Source organism: Aethalodelphis obliquidens, unplaced genomic scaffold (assembly GCF_003676395.1).
Source record: "Aethalodelphis obliquidens isolate GAN/ISIS:26980383/991018 unplaced genomic scaffold, ASM367639v1 scaffold64, whole genome shotgun sequence".
In the NCBI taxonomy this organism is placed as follows: Eukaryota; Metazoa; Chordata; class Mammalia; order Artiodactyla; family Delphinidae; genus Aethalodelphis; species Aethalodelphis obliquidens.
In genome coordinates, this window is record NW_020838008.1 from 9,333,185 (window position 1) to 9,338,738 (window position 5,554).

Here is a 5,554-nt window from a genome sequence, read left to right on the forward strand (position 1 = left end):
TTCTGCTGTTCCAGCATTATTTTTTCGTACTATGCTAATCATTTTCGAATACGTTGTACAGATGGTAGGTTGTATTTTTGCGGAGAGTTTTTTTCAAGCCAAGTTCATAGACATGATCTTGAATTTGTAATGCTGTATTCCTAAGTGTCTTTTTTGGCTGTCAAAATAGTGCTGTCTTTAAAAAGTGCAATGTAGATACTCTGGGTAAGGCTGATTATATCTGCTTGCTTTCTTTATAAAAAAAGAAGTATTTTTCCCTTATTATAAAAGTAACATCTATTATAGAAAATTGGGAAAAGGAGAAAAGTAAACAGAGGGACAATGAATTGGTTTAACAACCACCCCCTCTTTCTTATCCCCCCACCCTTTTTTTTTTTTTTTTTTTTGGCCGTACAATGAGCAACATGATACAGATTCATTCAGTTCCATCTTAACTGTCTGTATGTGTCAGATATGCAGGGAACAAAATATCTGGCTCGGAGAACAGATTAATTTTATGGAGTTTACATGATAGAAAGACCATGGGTTTTAGGGACATAGAAATATGGATTTGAATTCAAGAATTAGAGTTAATTGTATGTTTTTGGGAAGTCACTTGTCTGCATTTTAACTGTAAATTAGACACATGGTTATTTTGGGAGGCGTTGCATGAAGAGCCTCAGGTACTGCTGGCTGGGTGTCCACCTAGTCCATGTGGTGGCAGAGGGCAGCAGTGGTTCTCACCTCCTGAGCGCCCGCTACTTGCAGACCTGGCTCAGGTCTTTATAATGAATTTTCATTATAAAGGGTCACATGGGAAATATTTTAGGCTTTGAGGACTAAGGGCACAATCAAGGATATAATGCAGGTACTTACATAACCGTTTAAAATGTCACAGTCCTATCAAAACAGGCAGTGGGCCTGTTAAGGTGTCTTCCCATATTGTTATCTTTGCGACCCCGTGAGGTTGTCACACTTCTAATAAATGGTGGAGGCCCGATGCACACCGAGGCAGCCAGAGCCAGGGGCCACCCCCGTCTGCACCACCCTCTCTCCTGCCTGGAGGTCCGTCCTTCCAGTCAGTGTAACCACCAGGACCACATTTCCCTCATGCTGTCCCCTCAGCTCTGTCCCTTTCTCTGCCACCCGCACCCCCTTCCTCCCCTTCAACCCTGCCCTCATCCTTAAACCTGCCAAGCTCTTGGCACCCTTGGGACCTTTTCACCACAGATCTCCCTTTATGGAATGCCCTGCCCCTGGGTGCTTGTCGGGCTCATTATCCCTCAGGTTTCAGTTCGAATGTTACCTCATTTGGAGAATCCTACTTCAAATACTCATCCTGGTGCTCCAGGCATTTTGTCACATCATCCTTTACCTTCAGATTCTTTCCTTCCTTTCCCCTACTTCTTAGCATTCATCACATTCTGTAATTGTGTTGTCTCTGTTTCCAGGTTTATCTGCTTCTGCCCAGTAGGATGTAAGCCCTTCCTCAAGGGCAAAATCAGGACAAAGTTCTTTTCATTGATAAATTCTCAGGGCCAGAACAGTGTCGAACATAATAGGTGCTTAGTCGATATTTGAGAAATGCCATTATTTGTCAAATAAAGGTGGCTGTCCTTATTCCTTTGTAGCTACAAGAGCCACCTATTATTTGGTAAGCCCAGCATCTGAGAAAAAGACCCATTGCCTCTCCTGTGGAAGGTGTGAGCCTCAGGAACCAACAGCGGCCAGGATTCCTGCGTGAGATAGAACCTCATCCTCAGCGGGAGGAGGGAGATAATGTAAGGAAAGACTTGCCTGTTGAAGGCATTGCCTGACTCCAGTTGTTACTAGAGCAGTAGGTAGTGCTTCTCAAGTCTTGGTGTGCTTAAGAGACACTTGGGATCTTGTGCAGGTTCTGATTTAAGTAATTTGGGCTGGGATTACAGTTCTGAATTTCTGACCTGCTTTTAGGTGCCACTGAGAGAGCTACTGGTCAACAGACCATATGTATAGTAACGAAGGTCAGTGTTTCTCAACCTTAGCAGTATTGACATTTTGAACCAAGTTATTCTTTGTTGTGGGGGCCTGTCATGTGCCTTGTGGAATGTCTAGCACCGTCCCTGGCCTCTCCCGACTAGATGCCATTAGCATTCTCCCAGTGTGACAACTGGAAGAGTCTTCAGACTTTGTCAGATGCCCTGGGGTTGGGGGTGGGACAGAATCATCTCCCATGAGAACCACTGGCCTAGATGCGCCTCTGCTCTTAGTTTGCTTTTCAGTGCTTCTTTAGATTCTCTGATGAGCCAGTGAAGTTCCTTTTTGCTTAAGCTAGTTTAGTTATTTTGGAACGTGTAATTGAATCCTACTACTTAGATACACATAAGTATGTACTTATTTGTGTGATTTTATTTATAATGCCTGTGTATTCCACCAAGCTCTGTAAGTGTACATTCTGTGTATCTTTATTTTAATACCTAGCATGGAGTCCCGTCTTTGAGAGGTAGTTGATAAATGCCAACTGAATGAGTGAAATTCTATAAGGGATGGTATATTCGTGCCTTTTTTCTCCCTTTTGTGCTCTATAATATATTTTTTAAAGTGTCTTATTGAAGTATAATATATATACCTCAAAAAGTACACATAAGTGTATAGTTTGATAAGTTTTTACCTATCAAACATTTGTGTGTTACAGATCCCCAGATCAGGAGCAGAACGTGCTCAGTATCCCAGAAGCTTCACTTTGTACTCCCTTCTACTCACTCTATAATCTTTAAAATATTTCTTACTTTTCAATAATGAAAGGGAATCCATGTTCACTGTTGAAAATTTTAAAAGTACAGAGAAGCAAAAGGAGAGAAACACTGTACTCTTTTATACATAAATTTTAACTTATATCCTTCCAGTCTTTTCAATGCCCACATATGCACATAGATGTATTATTTAAACTAAAATGGGATCCCGAGATTCATCTTGTACTGTGACTGGCTTTTCTAGCTTAATACCACATTGTGTCCATATGAGGAAATGCACATCTAATCACTGTTGTAATGGCAGTGTGGAATTCCACTGAATGGATATACCACAATTTATATAACTCATCCCCTCATTTCTTGGAAAATTGGGTATTTAAGAGGCTTCTACTTTTCACTCTTATAAGCACTTCTTTTTTTAAAAAATTTTTATTGGAGTATAGTTGATTTACAATGTTGTGTTAGTTTCATATGTACAGCGAAGTGAATCAGATAAACACTCTTTCAACACCCAGTGGATATAAGATGACTTCTTTATCATTACAATTACAGAGTTAAATAAAATGAACCCTAATTAAACTTCTAATCCACATAAATTCGGTTGTTAGAACTGTTTTTTAAAGAACTAATTAAAAACTGTGTATGCATACATATATACATACATAGAAATTGAATTTAACACATGCTTTTGCTAAAACAGTCAAAACGAACAGGAAGAATATGGTAGAGAGTAGCTGTTTCTTTCCCAACCCTCCAGTCCTTCTCCTCAAAGCAAGGGCCATTATCAGTTTCTTGAGGGTACAGGAATGTCGACATTAGTGGTCAGATAGTGCCTTTTAAAATAAAGTTAGTGGAACTGTTCTCTAAAACTTGAGATTTCCCAAAGACAACAAATGGACTTACCGGTTGACTAAATCTATACTCTAGATCAGGGGTCGGTAAACTTTTTCCCTGTAAAGGGCCAAATAGTAAATAGTTTGTAGACTTTACAAGCCGTATGATCTCTCTTGCAGCTCCTCAGCCCTTTGTAGTGCTGTTGCAGTGCTAAAACAGCCATGGGCAATACATAAGCAAAGAGGTACGACAATAAAACTTTACTTACAATAATAGCTCAAGGTGGGATGCACACATTAAAAGGTGTCGTAGTTAACGGGGACCCATATCCCATGGCTAAGGATAGTCTCCCTTTGGGCCAGTCTGGTTACCCCTTTTGTGCCCTGCTCATTGTCCTGCCCTGTACTTGTTCCTCCCCAAGCGTCTGTTTTGGAATCAGTTGCTTTCATTGCAGGGGCGTCTCAATCTCATAACGAAATCAAAACTTCCTTCAGGTACAAAATCTTTTCAGTTGGTTTGAGTCCACTTTCATCCACAAAATACATGCAACCCATCTCTGGTAGTCTAGGCACTGCTGTCTCTGTGTTGTGGTGTGGTGGCTCTGCCTATGTTCTCCTCTCATTTCCTGCCCCTGCTTTCAGCCTCCCTGCAGTAGTGGGAGGAGTTGCATGCTGCTCTGTTGGGTGGTAAGATTTCTGCCTAACTGAGGTTCAGCTAGAAACTATTCTCTTTACGGGACACAGATAGCCTGAAACCTCTAAATTACTACTATTAAGAGCCCTGTATCTGCCAAAGCCGAGGGGCTCACTTCTTCCTTCTTGAAAGGGCCGTGTTTAATGTTACGTGACTACTCCTACAGGAGCATTTTTGGCGCTCATTTGATGAAGGATTCAGAAATCAAAGGTGATATCCTTCTTTTTTTTTTTTTCCTTCGGCCGTGCCTCGAGGCATGTGGGATCTTAGTTCCCAGACCAGGGATTGCACCTGTGCCCCTGTGGTGGAAGTGCAGAGTCCTAACCACTGGACAGCCAGGGAAGTCCCCAAAGGTGATTTCCTTCATTAAAGTTGTGCAGAGTTTTCCCAGTTCAGAGTTCTGTGCCTCAGCTGAGGGCTCTGCCTGATAGTCCGCACCCTGGGGTCCAAGCTAACTGAACTTCCTGGCCTTCTCCTGGGTGCTCTATTCTCTCCAGTTTACATATGTGTAATGAGTTGCCCACGAACCTTTGGATGGCGGGTCTTGTTTCTCCTTTTTAATTAACAGTTGAAAAATCATTACCTGACTTTAAGACTTACTGTAAACCTGCAGTAATCAAGACAGTGTAGTACTGGTGAAAGAACAAATAGATCATTGGCTCAGAATAGAAAGCCTAGAAGAAGATCCACACACAAATACAGTTAACGGATCTTTGACCATAGGAGCAAAGGCCACACAATGGAGAAAGGAGGTCTTTTCCACAAATGGAAACAGCTGGGCATCCACGTGTAAAAAAAGGAATCTAGACACAGACCTTGCACCTTTCACAAAAATTCACTGAAAATGGATCTTAGACCTAAATGTAAAAGTCCTAGAAGATAACCTAGTAGAAAATCTAGGTGACCTTGGGCTTAGTGATGAGTTTTTAGATACAACACCAAAAGCATGAGCCATGAAAGGAAATAATTGACAAGTTGAGCTCCATGAAAATTAAAAACTTTTCTCTACAAAAGACACTGAGAGAATGAAAAGACAAGCCACGGACGGGCAGAAAATCTTTGCAAAATCACATATATCACAATGGTTGTGTATCCAAAAGATACCAAAAAACTCTCAAAACTCAACAATAAGGAAACAACCCTATTGAAAAATGGGTGAAATATCTGAGCAGACACTTCAGCAAAGAAGATATACAGAAGGAAAATAAGCATGGAAGAGATGTTCCACATCATATGTCATTAGGGAATTACAAACTAAAATGAGGTATACACCAGTTAGAATGGCTAAAATCCTAAACACCCACAACAGCAAATGC